This window comes from Agelaius phoeniceus, chromosome 20 (genome assembly GCF_051311805.1).
Source record: "Agelaius phoeniceus isolate bAgePho1 chromosome 20, bAgePho1.hap1, whole genome shotgun sequence".
Taxonomy (NCBI): Eukaryota; Metazoa; Chordata; class Aves; order Passeriformes; family Icteridae; genus Agelaius; species Agelaius phoeniceus.
The window spans coordinates 7,877,130-7,894,807 of NC_135284.1; the positions used below are offsets into that span (position 1 = coordinate 7,877,130).

Sequence of the window (17,678 nt, forward strand, 5' to 3'; positions counted from 1 at the left end):
TTAAATCTAATTAGGCTAATTAGGAGGTCTCCCCCTTTTTTATGGGAAGCATCTCTTGCCCTTCCCTTCTTTTATCAATCAAAATCGCTACCACCTAAATTCAGGTGTGCCGAGTTTCCAAAGCTGCAGGTGTGTTCTCTTTGCTGCTTTCCCCGTTAAATCCCGGCTAATTAGGGGTCTCCTTTTTTTTTTTATGGGAAGCACCTCCTGCCCTTCCCTTCTTGTATCAATCAAAATCGCTCCCACCTAAATTCAGGTGCGCCTGGAGAGCTCCTCCTTCCCAGAGCCCCATCCCAGTGCCTCGGGGAGGGAGGCGGCGGCTCCAGCGAGCAGAAGGCGATTTTTACGATTATTTCTGATTTTAGAGCAGGAGCGCTCGGAGCTGCGGGCAGCCAGGAGGAGCCTCGGCGCTGCCTTTCCACCCTCCCACCCCATTCCGGGAGGCGCCAGGGCCCGGCAACCAGGAGGATTTCGGCGCGGGGCGGCCCCGGACCGGCCCCTTTGTTCGTGTGGGCCCGGCAGAGCGGCGGTGCCGGCCCCGCATCCTCCTCCGCCCCCGCTGCCCGAGCCGCCGCCCAGCTCCCTCCTCCTCCTCCTCCCGGCTCCGGCTCCGGGCTCGGCCGCGCAGGGAGTGGCAGGGCGGCTGCCGGCCGGGCTCGCATCCTGCGGCGGCTCCGAACCCCCTGCCCCGCAGCAGGGCGGCACAGGGTAAGGGCGACAGCGGGAGGGACGGCACAACAAAGGGATGGAGGGATGGATGGAGAGGGTGCGGGAGGAGCCCGGGCAGCGGGGATGCGCCGCTCGGTACCGATGGGCGGCATTGTCCTTGGGCTGGGGAAGGCACCGAGCATCCCCGGCAGCCCGGCTGGCTCCTCGGCACGGCGGGAGGGGTGCGGGAAGGGTGCGGGCCTGCCGGGGGTGCGCACCCTCAGAGCCCCGGGCCTGCCGGGGGTGCGCACCCTCAGAGCCCCGGGCGGGTGCGGGGTGCGCTCCCCGCTCCTGGGGCACCGGAACGGCGCCTTGGAGCCGCCTGATGCCATGGAGACCGAGGTGGGAGTGGGTGTCAGCATCCACGGCTCGGCGCCCAGCGAGTTTTGGGTTTGGAACGGGAGGAAATTTGTCTTTTGTCTGTGGGAGGCTTGGCTGCTTGCTGGGCTCAGTGTCCTCGCTCGGTTTTTCTTGTTTAACGATCCAGATATGACATTAAGCACATCCTGCAGGGTCTGATGTGGGTTTTTGTCTGGTGCAAGATGTGCCTCTGAGGAAGGCCCAGGTTGAGCTGCTGACATTGGCATGAGCAGCCAGGCAGGTGAAGGAGGGCTCTGCCCCTTGCATCTCCCGACACCAAGCAGCAAAGGGAGTTGGGGGCAGCATCCAGGGATGCAGGCAGAGGCAGGAGTTGTTATCTCCACAGCACCCACAGAGGCTGCAGCGGCGTTTTGGAAGCGCTGGGAGACAAAGCACTGTGTCAGCACCGAGTGTTATTTGCTGCTCTGTTGAGCATCAGTCTCACAGGCCTACAAACCTTGTCTCAGAAACTCATCCTGCTGGAATGGATGTCAACTTTTACCCGTCCATCCATTCCTGCTGGCTAGAAGTGTTTCCTTGAGGGTGACTTGCAACTCAAGAACTGGTCTGCGTGTGGACAGAGATATCTGGGGTGCCTGGCTAGGCTTGTTGGCCTCAGCCTCTGCCCAGCTGCCTGGTAAGAGCATTCCTGTCCCCATCAGTGCTCTGAGAGAGCCCCATCAATCAGCACAGGTCTGTCATTGTTGGTGTGGTGATGCTTTTGAACATAGTGCAGCTCCTGATTTTACAGCTGGGTCTGCGATACAGCATTTTAAGAAATTACCTGCCTGCTGTTAGAGCCTGCCAGGGATTAGGAAGGAGGGAGTCTGCATCAAACAGCTGTGTTCTCATGAAAGTTGTCACTGCCTACCAGAAATCTCTGGGAGTACAGGACTTCAAAGGCTCAGCTCTGAGACATGGCACAAGTGACAACGTTAGCACCAGGCACTGCAGCACAGCAGGGAGAAGCTGTGCTGGAGCCTGTCTGTCGTCTCAGGAGCAGAGATGTGGGGCTGCCTCCAGTTAAGGGAAACCTCATGTGTTTTCTCAGGAGATGCTCTTAGAATCAGTATGGATGGGATTATCTGCTGAGGCCAAGGGTTGGTATGGGCTCCTCGAGCCTTGGAGGCTGCCATAATCTACAAGCAGTTCCTGGTGTGTTTCCTCTTTATCCCCACTTGTGCTTTTTGGTTTGGCAGAACAAGTCATGGAGAACCCAGAGGGGGGTTCTGGTACCAAGGGATGTGGGTCTGTAAGGACATCCAGGTTGATTCTTTATTGTTGTGTTATTGGGTGGTTAAAATGGGTCAAGGTGTGTGTTCCACCTCCTGATTGAGGCTGTTGATTTTATCTATCAAAATGCTGCCTCTGTCCATGAAACTTGGGGAAATTTTTTTCTTTTTTTGCGAGGGTGTTTTATAATTCTGATGAGGACAGGAGACAATATGTAAAGCTCAGGTACCTGGTATTGGTACCACTTTGCAGAGAGTACAATGCATGGCAAGGTTTAGATGCTTTTAAAGCTCTGGGAAAGGCCAGGTATGGGTAGCTAGACCTGGATGTGAGTTGTTGCCAGCCTGTGTTAGACACTGGTGTGCACTTATCTATAGAGATATCTACAGATATTTATGGAGAGATCTATTTTTTTCATGGATGCCTTTTATAAATACCTTGTGATTCTTTCCCTCCCCATCTCCCAAGGGCTCAAGAATGACCAAGGAAGTTGCTGACATGGGTTGAGAGCACTATTTTTTTCTTCTCTTGCTGACTTAAATGCCCCCAGTAATCAGTCTCTGGCTGTTATTCTTTTATCACTGTTCTTGTGGTGTTTAGGGTAGAATTTCAGGTCTTGTTGGCCAGGGAGAGCACCTTGGATGATAGTCCTGGTGATGTCAGACTCCAGCATGACTTGGGCTTGGTTTTACTGGTCAGTTTTGTAAAACAACCACATTAAGTTGCTGAATGAAGATGAACTGTCCATGCTCACTCCAGAATTCCAGGTTAGAGTAAGGAACTGGGCTTGGTGTTTTTTGTGTCCTGTTTTCTCCATGTGGGTCCTCCCTATCTCATCCCACGTGGAAGCTCTTTCTCCGTGGCTGACACCGATGGGGACACACAGAATTCTCAGTGTGCCACTGTACAAAGTCTCTTTCTGCAGCACCCCCGTGCTCTTGGAGCCTTTCCCTGCTCTGCTGAGAGCAGCCTGTGTGCTCTGAGCACTGGTGATGCTGAACAGGACAAAGCAAATGCACTTCCCTCATAGCTGCATTTAATTTCTTGTTTTTATATGGTTGTGCAGTAGCTCTTGTTGTGGAAAAATGACTTCTGTGCATGTGACTGATACTTTCTGCTATTCTTGAAAAAAAGATCCTGTAGGAACCCCTTTTAAACAAAACCTACAGCAAACTACAATGTTTCTGCATCAGACTTTTTGGAAATCATTCCCATACACTGGTACAGTTTTTATTATCCCATTTTAAATAAGTGAAGCTGTCTATAAAACAGCCATGGCTGGCTCAGATGCAGCATAAGCAAAGAAAGATGTGTGAAAAAATAAAGCCAACTTTTTCATATTTTTGTTGCCTTTTTTTTTTTTTTACTTCAGAATGATGGAATTAAATATGATGCTGACTTGAACTGGCACTGAAATTAAGTGGTATTTTCATTTCAGTTATTAATTTCTATTGAGCTAATGTTTAATCACCTGCATAGTTGCAGAGGAATGTGGCACAGACTGGCAAAATTCCATGTTGCAGTTTCTGAGCCTGTCATGGAGTCTCCATGTCTGCTAAAGCACAAAGGGAATCTAAACTTTGGTTTATTTTGAGAGTTTATGCTCTGAATCCTGCTGTTGAATCCCTTGATAATTCCATTTGTGCCTGTGAAAGCCGAATGATTATTTTTGAAAATATTTATACTTTGTGTCTACAAAATAAACACTTCAGAAGGACTTCCCAAGTGCTTTGATGGGTTAGATATTCAGGGAAATAGTGGTGCCATCTCTGCCACTGTTTTTACAGAAGTCTTGAGCAAAATAATTTCTTTCCATCTGTTCCTCCCAGGTCCAAAAAGGGTGGTGTAATTCTGACCTCCTTTGAGGTTTGTGAATGAAATGCTCTGGGGATATTGGGTATGTGGATCTTGGAACTTTTAAATCCCTTTCTGCTCCTTATAAATCCCTCTCCTGTGCTTTCACACATGCTTCATTTAAAAAGGTAATGCAAATTAAATTGTATTGCCTGTGCCAGAGCTCTTGGTCGAAATTAATTCTATTTTATTTTACTGAATAACTTGCATAGTGTAGTAAAGACCATGTGGATATTGGTTACACTGGGAAGATTTCACAGGAACTTCAAGAAATCATCTGATCCATCTGTCTGTTCCAGATTGGATCTGTCTTCACCTGTCAGTCAAGGCAGAGGTTTGAAGATTTTTATTTTTCAAAGACTAACATAGCAATGCAGGGATTTGCACAGCCTCTCTGGGCAGTCTGGCTCAGTGTGAAGTGTTTTCTGTCGTGTTTTCCCCTTTGTTTTATTGTTGTCATTGTCACTTTGCCTATCTGCCTGTGTCTGTACTAAGTTTCACTGACAAAAAGCAACACAATTTCTTTTGCAGCATGAACTTCTTTAGCAGCACATCCTCTGCTGGGGCAGGGGAGGTTTCCAGCCTGAGGCACCACTCCTGACATAGTCACTGATAAAGGATTTCTCATTTTCTGTTCTTCCTTTGGCATATTCCTCCCCTATTTCCCTGTTTGCATCACGCTCTGACCACTCCTGTGTCCTGTAATTGGTGCTGGAAACTCCTCAGCAGCCTGACAGGCACAAAAAGCAGCTGCCTGTTGAAACCAACAGCATTTCCCATCCTTTGTGGACACTCACATTGATGACCTGCAGGTGCCTCCCGTGGATGCAGGGACTGTCCTGGCTGCAGAACAAACCTCCCTAGAAAAAGAGGCCTCTCCAGTTGTGTTTAATGAGCTTTGTAGCCTCATATTGGTTGTTGTATATTGTGTCCTGTGCTACCTCCGTGGCTCCCATCAGCATGAAGCTGGCCCTGATGAATCAAGCCTCCTTCTTGGCTATATTTAACATTTAGCTATTTGTTTTATAACTGAAATCCTTACTATGCAAATTGGAGCAGGTCAGTCTGCAACCTTGCATAAGTGCCTTTTTATTTTTTCTTTTTTTTTTTTCCCCCTCTGGACTCTTGTTTCCCAGCTGGTAAGTTTGGCATGTTGAGCTGATCCACCAGCCATCCCTAATGGAGATTTAATGATGGGCAGTATGGCACAAAAATGCAGGTTTGTGTGGAAATGCTGCTGAGACAGGGGATGCCTGCTGGAGGAAGGATGTTTTGCCTTTCATTGTTCATCTTTTACCTGTCTATGTGGCCTTTTACTGGGGCCCCTCTAGTAGCTTTTTGAACTTGCTGAGTCTCATCCATAGGAAAACTTTGTTTATATGTTCACATATATTTATGTATATTTCTAGTAAATACTGGCAATATCAATGCCTCCTGCAAGCTTCATCTTGATGTCTCTGAAGCATCTGCAAGCACTTTTCCTTTTTTTATCTCTGAATCTCCCCAAAGCACATTGGCTCGCTGCTGGGAAGGTGTAGGAGCACTTCCAGCACACTCACATAGAAATGTCAAAGTCAAATGGTGCTTTTTGGTGATCATATGATTCAGGTTTATGGAGTGCTGTGATGCACTGTGCCTCAGGGTGCCAGCAGCTTTGATTGCCATTGTTAGGAGTGACAACTCAGTTTTTGCTCTTGCTTTTTGGCTGAAACGTGACCAGTTTGAGTTAGAGATGTTGTGCCACTGCTCTGCACTGTGATGTAGGGAGGCTGCTGTTGTAAGGGCAGTGTGCTTGCTTGGCTAGGTGAGATTATATCTGATCTCTGTACAAATCCTGATGGTGGCTTTGCCTGCACTAGTGGTACAGGAGCAGCCTGTTTCTGTGGGAAGTGAGGGAGCAGCCAGGGCCACGTGGTGACTCTGGAGCTCCAGCTGGAACAGGTAGTGCTGTGTACTCCAGGAGTAGGGTGGGCTGCTCCATCTGTCCTGCCTACCTGCTTGCAGGCTGAGTGCAAGCTCTTATCTCCAGAGATATGAACAATTCAATCTCATTTTTAGCACTGATCTGTCTGTGCAGACCCTTTCCTTTTGGCTGTTGGCATCTACACGTCACAGGCTGCTGTGTGTGCTCCTCAGTGGCATGGCAGTGTCTGGACAGAGCTGCTGGTTGAAGCCACCAGAAATGGAGCACCCCAGCTCCTGCTGGCTCTCTGCTGCTCTGGGAGGAGGCTGGCATTGACAGCCTGGCCCAGATGGGGCAACATCTCCTGTTCCTGCCAGCCCTGCAGGTCCTGTGGGGTGGGCATGTTGGGTCTGCACACCTGCTGTGCAATCTGACTGCAAAGGGTGGGGATTTACCTTCTCCCTCCCTAGAAACTGCAGTCCCAACCTCCCCATGCATTTCATCCTAGGGAGCCATCCTGTGCTGCTCAGTGCCCAGAGGCTGAGCTGGGATCTTGCCTCTCTCCATGTGCTGCAATCCACAGTAAACGTTGGATTTTGCAAGGCAGGGTGTGAGGAAAAAGGATCTGTGTGGCAGGAGGAGATCACATTTCAAATTGGATCCTATCTGTCAGTATTATAACTTGCCAAAACTATGATTTTGGCATCATCGATAGGGATGTAATTTGAGTATGACAGGGGTGTAATTTGAATGAGATGTGTTCCTTCTTGTACTTTAAGGTCCATGAGCTATCCACACTCCTGTTGTGTGAGGAGTGTGTGACATGAGTGAGGTTACAGGTGGTTAATTAAGAAACTCCATGATTAACACAAAATGACTGAAAGCAAGCTCTCCAGATTACTGTTCTCCTTGTCTGCACCACTGGCTGTGGTGGGAGCTGTGTGGATATGTCAGTGTCAGTGAGGGTTAGCAGTGTTTGTAGAGAAAGCAGCAATTGATGCACACAGCCCAGGGGTCATCTGCTGAAAGGGAAGGCTGAGTTTGGGCTGGTGAATCAGCAGGGAGGAGGAGGAGGGTGCTGCTGGGAACAGTGGTGTCCAGCATTGCTCTGTTCCATTAGCACAGCAAGCAGGATGCTTGTGTGGGGACAGGGGATGGGGCTTGCATTTGGTGTCCCACAGGGAGAGGGGGTTTGGTGACCTCAGCTCTTTCAGGAGGTGGTACCAGTGGTGTAACCCCCTGCTCTGCCCCTCAGCTGGCAGACTGGCACTGTTACCATCCCTCAGTGTGCAGCCAGGACATCAGTGACCCCTGGGGCAGAGGGAAGCAGGAGTCCTGCCTGTCAGTGCTGGATCCTAGCTATGGGTCACTAGAGATTGGATCTTTAGAGGTCCCTTCCAACCCAACTGGTTCTACCATAGTCTGTATTTACTTTTTAGCTTCCCTACTGCTTTATCTTAACACCCAGAGTGTGAAGATGGGTTAATTATTCTTTAAACTTTTGGGAGCAGTTTGAAGGGATGAGATTCTGTCAGCTCCCAGTATTTGGCATAAAGTTTGTCCCTGGCCTGGTGAGGTTGCCTGGGATGCAGCCTGCACAGACTGAGTTCAAGTGAGGAGGCTTGGAGCAGTCAGCTGAGATGACTCAGAACTGGTGAGGACTCCTCCAAGGAGAGCATTGCTTGCTCACAGTGGCACAGAGAAGGCAGAGCAAGGGCAGAGCTCTGCTGGGAGCTGGGCACAAGGGGAGGGCCTCAGAGCTGTGCAAAGGGCACAGGTGGGCAGAAGGCTGCCTTGGATAAATTGGGGCTGACATTGGGGCTTTCCTGGGCAGCAAAGGCTGATAAAGGAATGAACTATCTTGTACAGTGGTTTCACAACTCTTGGGAAGGGGCTGCAGCAGGGGGCAGGGTTTGTATTCCTATCCTGCATCCCTGCCTGAGCTTTTGGCAGCTGTGGAGAGGCAGGGCCAGGTTTCCCTTGGTGTTTGCACTGGGGCAGTTCTGAGGAGAGTCTGTAGTAGATGTTACACCTGCAGTGGCCCAGGGCAAGGCTTTGTTTCATCCTGGGATGACCAGGTCTCCATCACAAACAGGATTGCATTAACAATGGTGCCTTTTTCTGGTGCACTTGAGGGTGTGTGTGGGCACTGGACAGCATTAGTGGAGCACAGTGAGGACATTAGGGACAAGCCCAGTGTATCCCAAGGTACACCAGAAACTTGTTGCATCCTAGTTTTATTAACCAAATCATCTGCAAGTTTAAAGTGGTGCAACTGCAGTGCCATCAGACAGGCTGGCCTGCAGAGCCTGCCTTGTAAAAAGGGGGGAAAATAAGGGCGGGAGGGACCCAGGTCCTGGTTTTGTTTCATAATCAAAGTTCAGGACAGAGGTTAGATTATAGAAATGCACAAGTTAGAATATCTGTATTCATCTGAACTCCAGTTAGTAACAGATAAAGTGCCAGAGTGAACTTTAGTGCTGTGCTAAATCAGCAGTCAAAAGTGAGGAAATTGCAAAAGTTCAGATCCTTCTGCAGCTCTGCACAGTATAGCATGGCTGGGTTGTTGTATAGCTCATATTTAATTAAAGAAATTGTTTTTCCAGCAGACAAATGCCAAGCCATTATAATGGAACATATATGTCATGTATCATTGTGTTTCCTGCACTTGGCTTGCTCTCCTCATGTTTCTCTTCCAGATGCTGTTTTTGACAAATAAGATTTTCTGTGAATAGGGAACTTGGATTTTATCAAAGCCTCCTTCTCTGATGGAATAGAGTGGTGATAAATCAAGTCTGAACTGACCTGCAGGACAGCAGTTGTGAAACCTCTGTGTACATTCTGTTCCCTTCCTGCAACTTTGGTGTCGTGCCCCTAATGAATCTCTGCAGGGATGAACTCCAGGGAGCAGAAACTCCTCCAGAACCAACACCATGTCCAGGATTTTCCCACAAATTAGAGATAGTTGTGCTCTGCAATTAGCACAGAACTGCTGCTGCCTGCTGTATCAGTCCTCAGGAGGCATTCTGCCAGTGTGAGGAGCACAGGCTCATCCAGCCCATAAATTGCTCCACAGGTTATGTCATGACTTCCTTCAATGTACTTTGGCTGCTTCTCTCTGCACTTTGCCTCAGGATTTGCATTGTGGTTTTTAGAGTGCAATAGGAGGGGTTTGCATATTGTTCCTTTCAAAAATCTTGTTTTAGAAGTAAATCACAAGGTGTTTGGTCTATCAGAGAGGTTAGAATTAGTTTTAAAAATACCTGAGCTTTTAAATAAAACTCCTCTAGGCTTTCTCTTGGCATTCTGTGCTAGTTTTTACAAAATTTGAATGAGCAAGAAGACTAAACACACCTTCTCTAGAGGTTAACAACACTTCACACTTGTCAGGGAAATTGTCATGACAATGGAGTTTTATGGCTGAAAACCTATTTGAATTCTCCAATTGCAGGAGAGAAAAAAGCTGATGGCTGACAGAATTCCTTGGTTTTCACTACATGTAACTGTGAGCAGTATGCTCCTTTTGTGAAAAACGCCAATCACTTGGTTTTATAAAATTTTAAAAGTTTAATAGTAATAAAATGGTTATAAAAAGAGTAATAAAATTAGAGTAATAATAATTTGGACAATTAGGATTAGGACAATATGAGACAATAAAAACAAAGAGTTAGGGACAGTCCAGGTACCTCTTTCTGGGCAAAATAAGCCCAAGAAAAGGACCCACTTTAACAGAGGATTAACCCTTAAAAGCAACAGCCTGTTGCATATTCATGCATCTCATACACGATGCAGAAATTCCATTCAAACACAGGATTCTGGCTGGGCAGTGTCAGCTTCTTCCTCTGAATCCTGATGATGTCTTCAGGGCTGAGGAAGGTGGGAAGAAGTTAATTTCTTTTGATAATGGAGCAAGAAATTCTTTTTCTCTGAAAGATTTAAGTGTCCTATCTCAGTGGGAGTACCTCATTCCTCTCCTTTTAAAGAAAGTATCTTACATAGCATAGTTTCTATTTTAACATTATGTTTAACCTAAAACTATATTTAACACACTACTTAAGAAAATGAATACAGCATCACTTTCTAACATAACACATATAATATTTGTTTTAATATTTGCCAAAAGCCAATCATAAACCATGCATTTTTCACACCTTTCATTCTTGCAGTGCTCTATCTCCATTCCCTCTATGGGAGAAGGAAAGGTTTTCTTGGGAGAGGAGTCTGACCTTAATTAAAAATGAGTGTTTCTCATTTCCTGTATACTTGACTTAAGTGCAAGGATTTACTCCTAATCTGCCACGTGCTTCAGAAATGGGTTTCTGCTGGCTTGTCAGGAGTAACTAATCAGAGAAGTGAGAAGGGAATGGCACAATTACCTTGGATGGGATGGAGCATCTTAAGGAATTAAAAGATAAAATGGCCTTTTCTTCTCAGCATAATCTCTGTCTCTATCAGCAAAGCTGCAGTTTGACATTATCATATCCTGTCTCTGATGGGATTCATTTCCTGGCCCTTTCACACAAGTCTGGCCCTTGGATTTGGATTTCAAGGCAAAATTCTGTCCTTGAAATCCCTAACCCACCTTTGCAGCATGATCAGTGTTGGGAGCTTGGGGCACCAAATCTTTATTTGCTCTTGTTCCTGGTGTGGGACGTTGGCAGTAAAATATCCAGGAGTAAGAACTCCAGGAGATGGGGCTTTGCTCCTGAAAATCTCATTTTTCTGGGAGTGGGGAAGGTGCAGAAAGGCTTGGAAATACGGAGTGGATGCAACCAAATGCTCAGAAACAAGACATAAAATAACTTTAAAAAAATCAGTACCTTTAGGCCAGTAAAGGTTTTATATAAGGCCTAATAAAAGAACACCAGATTTGGCTTTGAAAGCTTTTTGCCTTTATTCTGTGAGCTTATACTCCAGTGATCAGGGGCTCAAATTCTTCTCTAGCATTTTATTTTCAGGGAGATGCTGAGCTTCACCTCCTGTTTTGAACATTTTCAGTGCCTGATGCTGGAGGTTTCTGCCCTCAGTGGTGGTGTTTGACTCAGAGGGGCAGCAGGGGTGGCTCCAGGGCTGTTCTCAGGTGGGTTTGCTCTCACCCAGAGTCCCACAGACTCTGACAGAAGTCGGGATGAAACCCAGTGACTGTGAGAGAATGACAGAGATCAGGGGATGATACCCTGAAATCTCTTGGAGGCTAATGCAAGAGTCTTTGTGTACATTGAGCCACGATAGCCCTGAAAAGGGCTGAAATTCCACTTGCAAATGTGCTGCATCCCAAACCCTGGTGTTCCTCATCTGTAGCATGAACATGAGGAAAGATGGAATAGTGTTTAAATAATGGCACAAGCAATTGATTCTCAAAAAGTTGTCTTAGATACTTTCTTGTGCTAACCTTTCCCCATCCAAATAGTTGTCTTTGAAGCCACTGATTATTTGCATAAGTCAAAAGTCCTTTAAAAAAAAGTGTTGTTCTATTTCTCTGCATTGTTGTTATCATTAACATTTCAGACAACATAATAATGTTGATTTCCCTCAGTCTGATAATTAAATGCTGTTCTTTACCTTTTTTCCTATGGGCCCCATCCCTAAAAAGGTCTGTGCATCTCTGATTGATTGAAAAATTCAAATTTAATTTCTTTCTTGTGAATTTTCAAATTCAAAAAATTAGAAACCTGAAACCAGACCAAACTGTTAGAGCAGTATTCAGATCCAGCTGGCTGGAATTCCACATGGGTCTGCTCTTGCAGTGAAATGCCCAGGGTGTCCTGCTGGGTAAACACTTCTTCCACCCAGATCCAGGCAGAAGGAAGCACCAGGCACAGGATGAGATTCAGGCCAGCTCAGTCTGGTGTCTGGAAACATGTTCCTGTGTCTTGCAGTTGTTGTGAGTCGAGGTGCAGAGATCCTTATTTTGTGTATATCCATGAGGGCTTTCCTCTGGGGAAGTGTGCTGGGTCTGGGTGTCTGCTTTGTAACTTATTGCTGTCCTGAGTAGATGTTATTCCATCTGCCAAGTACTGCTGTGATTTGTACCATTTGCTTTCCTCAGGGTAACAGGGATGGATGAAGCACAGAAGCTGTCTGTGGATAAGCTATATGGCCAAAGACTTTTTCTTCCAGTCCTTGGTTTGTGTTATTATGAAATTATTCAATTATATCAATTAGAATAATATAGAAATAAATATAGTATTAAAAATATATTTATATATAAATATAGTATTGAAATATATATCAAATAATAAATTGATATAATATAATTATTTATTCTATAATAAGAAATATTATATAATACTATATATTATTTATTATTTATAATTATTTATTATAATTATGAAATAATTGACCCTGAGCACCTCCAGTTGTTTGTTTTAATGTGTGCTGCTCTCATGTAATTATCCATGGTGCTGGCCAGGTATATCCAGATATATTGCTCCTGGTGAAAGGTATTTCTTGGCTGTATGTCTGTACTTAGTTGAGAACAGTTCCTGTCTCAGTTTTGGAGACAAATTTCAGGAGATTATACTCTGGAATGAGTGTTTCCTCTAAAGAGAAAAGGGCTTCAGCAACTGCCTTCTGCCACTGAGAGAAATTGATACTAGTGGGAAAAAATCCTTAAAAACTGTTTATTAAAAAAAAAAAAAAAAGGAAAAAAAGGGAGGGGGGGGTAAAGGATTGCATAAATGCTAGATATGAGCTCCTAGGAACTTACCCACCTACAGCAGAACAAAAAAAGCCAAAAATGCCCAGGGAAGAAAAGGACAGGGCTGACACATGGCCTGGATAATGGTGACGGGTCCCTTTGTCTGTGTGAGGGAAGAGGAGCTCAGCTCGGAGCAGAGCAGATGGGAGAGCTGCTGAATTTCCTCACAGCAGCTGAAGTTGTGGGTTAAATGCTCTCTTGGTGGGTTTAGTGCTCTCTTGGTGGGTTTAATGCCCTTTCTCGTGGTGGTTCAGCTCCTCCAAACTCTCCAGTTCAGAGTGGCCCTGCTGCTCCCTGGCCGGGCTGAAAAATAAAACAAGCCAAGGCAGAAAGGGTTCAAGGGAACAAAAAACCAAAAAGGAGGATTCCTGGTACAGCCTGCAGGCTAGGGGAAGGAAAGAGAAGAAAACTCTTGTTTTAAGTTAGCAAAAAACCTAATTCAACAAGAGGAATGAGGCAGCATCCCTGGAATACACTGCAGTGAGATTGAACAGAGCGATCCCAGGCTGCGACCCCAGCTCCTCTTAAAGATAGCACCAAAGTTCAGGGAATAAAGCAGATGAGTATGTTAAAAACTAGACCAGACTCCTGGTACTAAAAGTGATTTCAGCATTTGTTCTAATAAAAAGAAAGGCCTAAAGCAGGGGGCCCGGGCCGAGCAGGAGCGTTCCCATTGAGGATGGAGCAGCACCAGCGCTGGGGCTGCTCAGCAGTGATGGCCCCAGTGATGGCCCCGATGTTCCAGGTGGAGCAGCACACCTTCCCTGGGTCAGATGCCCCTTTTTATCCTGTTTTTTGTCCCTTTGGATTGGTTTCTGTTTGGATCCTTCATTTGCATGAAGGTTTTAGGCCTTGATTGGCCCATGACAGTTCTGTCCAGGCTGGCTCCTGGTGCACTTTACTGAGGTGTGTTATGGTACACTGGGTGCTATATTTCTTATAACTGCCCTTTGAACCCCTTTTACAATATAATAACCAAACTAACAGTACATGCTTAACAATTATCAACTATTTTACAACAGTTTCTAACCCATTTTTAACAAGTACATAAGGTATCATCATAAAGTCACCCCAAGACAGTTCCCATTTTTAATCTGAGCCCATATAACTCACATTCCCCAGCCCATAGCACCCAAAGCACACTGGAGGGAGTGATCCCACGCTGCAACTCTTAAAGATACCCCTGACATTTTGGCCATAAAGCAGATCAGTACATAAAGCATCATAATAAAATTACCCCCAGACAATTCCCCTTTTTGAATCTGAGCCTATGAGACTCACGTTCCTGGGAGCACACTGGAGTGAGATTGAACAGAGTGGTCCCAGGCTGCAACCCTGCCCTGGCTCCTCTTAAAGATACCCCCAATATCCTGGGCATAAAGCAGACAAGTAAATAAAATATCATCATAAAATCACCCCCAGACAATTCCCCTTTCTGAATCTGAGCCGATGTGACTGACATTCAGCTGTCCCCTTTTCTGGTGGAAAGATGGGGAAGGGAATATTTTGGTTGTTTGAAGCTGGGTTTGGTGTTGTGCATTCCTGGGATGCTTTTCTTGGTTGTGGGAACAGACAGAACCATTCATCCTGGCATGGAAAGACTGCAGGAAGAATCTAGCAGAGATCTAGAAAATGCTTGTTGTCTGTCATATCTTGTAAAGGAAATAAAAGCAAAATAAGCAGAGCTGATGGCATTGGATCCAGAGGAGCAGGTGGGGTTTTCTTGACAGTCTATCAGGAGAAAGTCACATTTCTATGAAGTTTTGCAGGAAGGCAAATGTACAGCTTGTGCAGGTAAATGGGGAGTAGGAATGATGAATAACACAGAGAATAGGAGCAGATGGGGTTTTCTTTACAATGTGTCTGGAGAAAGTCACATTTCCATGAAGTTTTGCAGGAAGGCAAAGTGTGCAGCTTGTGCAGGTAATATGGGGTGGAATACAGGGATGATAAATCACATAGAGAATAGAAATTTTCTGTTCCCCTGAAAGTTTCTGGATAGAGCTTGAAGCCTGTTATGGCTGGTTTCAGCACCAGGGAAGAGGGATGGCTCATATGTTTCTTACACCACATATCTGCCTGTGTTCAGCCTCTACTGCTGGAAGCAGATTTTTTGGAAGAGCTGGAAATAGGTTATTCAGGAGGGCTCTGCTAATAGAGCCTGTTGGGAAGCTGAGGGTTCTGTATAGGAGCTCAGAGCATGTTGTTACCTCTAATGGAGCAGGGCAGTGCCCTGTGGAGATCCTGGCCTGTGTCCCAGGCCAGGGATATTTCTGCAGCATAAAAGCTGCATCACTCAGCCAGGAACTAATGTGGGACTGGGATGGCTCAGGCAGCACTGCTCTGGGTGGTGGAGATGGCCTAATGGTGTCATTTGGAAGAGCTCAGTGTTCAGAGCTTCCTAAAAATCAGCTCATGTATATTTGTGCTGCAGTGGGGGAGAAGCTGGTGACAGAGGAGGAGTATTTGTCCCTAGCAGCACGTACAGACTTCTTTAAAAGCATCCCAGACATTTATTTTTATCTGTGTAGCACTGACAAACTGCATTTCTAGTAAAATTTACTCCACTTCATCCTTATTTCCCTGTGTGATGATGGATGTGCAGGGTGTGCTGAGGCAGCTGTCCCTGGCTGTGGCCAGCCTGCAGCTCGTGACAGTGACCCTTCAGCTGGAGGGGTTTGTGCATCAGACCCTCCCCAGGAGCTGTGGGCACAGCCTGGCAGGGCATCTGCTCTGGCTCCCAGGGGCATTGGAGAAGGTTTTGAATCTGTGACCCCAGGGAGTGTGGCCGTGAACTGTGTGAAAAATGCGTATTTTATGATTGGCTTTTAGAAAATATTGAAATGAATATTATATGTGATATGTTGGAAAGTGATGCTGTATTCATTTTCTTAAATTGTGTGTTAAATATAGTTTTAGGTTATAACATTATGTTAAAATGGAAACTATGCTATGTAAGATACTTTATTTAAAGAGAGGAATGAGGTATTCTCACTGTGACAGCAGCCACAGGACACCTCAATCTTTCAGAGAAAGAGAATTTATTGCTGCATTATCAGAAGAAATTGACTTCTTCCCACCTTGCTCAGCCCTGGAGATGCCTCAGGATTCAGAAGAAGTTGACACTGACCAGGCAGAATCCTGTGTCTGAATGGAATTTATGCACCATGTATGAGGTGTATGAATATGTAACAGGCTGTTGCTTTTAAGGGTTAATCCTCTGTTAACCTGTGTCCTTTTTTGGACTTATTTTGCCCAGAAAGAGGTACCTGGACTGTCCCTAACTCTTTGTTTTTATTGTCTTATATTGTCCTAATCCTAATTGTCCAAATTTTTATTACTCTAATTTTACTACTCTTTTTATAACCATTTTATTACTATTAAACTTTAAAAATTTTAAAACACCAAGTGATTGGTGTTTTTCACAAACTGGCTGCATTTCAGGATAAAAGCATCTGTCTGTTCCAAGGGGAGCATGATTAGCAGCCTGTGGAGTTCATTTGGTTTTAGTATCAGTGTGTTGAAAGCAAATGTGTTTGTGTAAAGATTCCTGGCAGAAATATTTATGTGGTGGGAATACACTTCCTGTTGTTTCTCTCCCCAGTGTAAAAATATCCAGTTGTCCTGAGAAAAAGCAGAAAATCACAATATCCTGTGATGGGAGGGGACAGCTGATCTTTAGGGATAGTGAGATGTGGAGAGAGGATGAACTGAAGTTCCTGTTTCCTCAAATATGAGCACAAAATAGAGGAACACACTAAATATAGAGGAACACACTAAATTCACTGTTCCCTAAAGTTTATATGGTCCTAGCTGCAAAGTTAAGGATCCAGAGGTGCTCTCTAACAGAAAATTGAAAAACTGTAAAATCCTTTTTTTTTTTCTGGCACCTTTTCCTACTTAAATTCTTCTTTACTGCTGTTTTTTCTTTCTCTGTGTCTTTTTATCTTCTTATCCACATTCCTGGTTAATTCAGCCAGCTGTGTGGAAGCACCAGCAGCCCCAAGTTGCTTAATCCTGAGTACACCATCCAACCTTGTAACCAAAATTTAGGACCAAAAAATGAATAAATTCAGGAGTAAGGCCATGTTGTGGAGAGGGCAGACTTTCAGGCTGGAGGTGATGGATGCAGATCTGTAGGTAGAGCACATCACCTGCCAGCAGAAGAGTTAGAAATCAAGTTTGTCTGTAAAATCAAAGCCAGCCCTGGGCAAAATGTGTACCATGAGATGGAGTGGGTGGGAGATGCCACATCTGATGGCTTGACAGATCACAGGAACCTGCCTGATCAATGTTTCTCACCTCTAAATTCAGTTCCTTGTCTCCCTGTTTTATGCTAACCAGAGCTGGGAGCTGCAGCCTCCTGTCCAGCTCTGACAGCTGTTCCCACCAGCTCTGCTGCACAAAGGCTGGGTTTTTCTCTTCCTTCAGAAGAGTTTCTTGCTCTTGTCTGTTATTCCTGCTGTGGGTGATGTGATTGGAGCATCCAGCCCTGAATATCTGCAGGTGTCTGATCCCAGCCCAGCTATTGAACACCTTGGTGGGCACATGGGGAAGAGGCTTTGATCCCTCAGTTTTTTGCTCAGGCTCCCTCCCCAGGATGTCTCTGCTGATCCCTCCTTTCTCTGTCTCTTTAAGCTGATGTAGGATGACTGACTCTTACTGCATTTGGTGTTTTAGATATTTGTGAGCCCTCAGGAATACAGCTTTGGAATTCTCCTTGTGGTTTTCCCTCCTCTGTGTCTGCCTGCAGCTTTTCCTGGAGCCCTGCCAGCCCTCTGCTTGCTCTGCCCCAGCCTCTGTTCAAGTCCTTACTCATGCCTCAATCATTTCCCATCCCATTATTGCAATTCCTCCTTGCAGCATCTGTAAATCTTTGATTCTCAGGGGTGCTGCCAGGAAAGAGTGTCCCCAGTCCCT

General features: G+C 45.7%; 1 protein-coding gene across 5 annotated transcripts in view; it reads left to right on the forward strand.

Annotated features, from left to right (window-relative positions):
- Positions 1–17,678, forward strand: part of CLIP2 (CAP-Gly domain containing linker protein 2) — a 99,030-nt gene that overhangs the window by 13,296 nt on the left and 68,056 nt on the right. For 2 of the 5 annotated variants that reach the window (XM_054647138.2, XM_077188859.1), the window contains exon 1: positions 292–708. The exons of 1 other annotated variant lie outside the window; for it this stretch is intronic. The gene's annotated coding sequence lies outside the window, so the exon portion shown is untranslated. Of the gene's footprint in view, positions 1–288; positions 709–11,016; positions 11,139–17,678 lie in introns of those variants that run through there. 2 more of the 5 variants (XM_077188858.1, XR_013184900.1) reach the window with 2 other exon arrangements.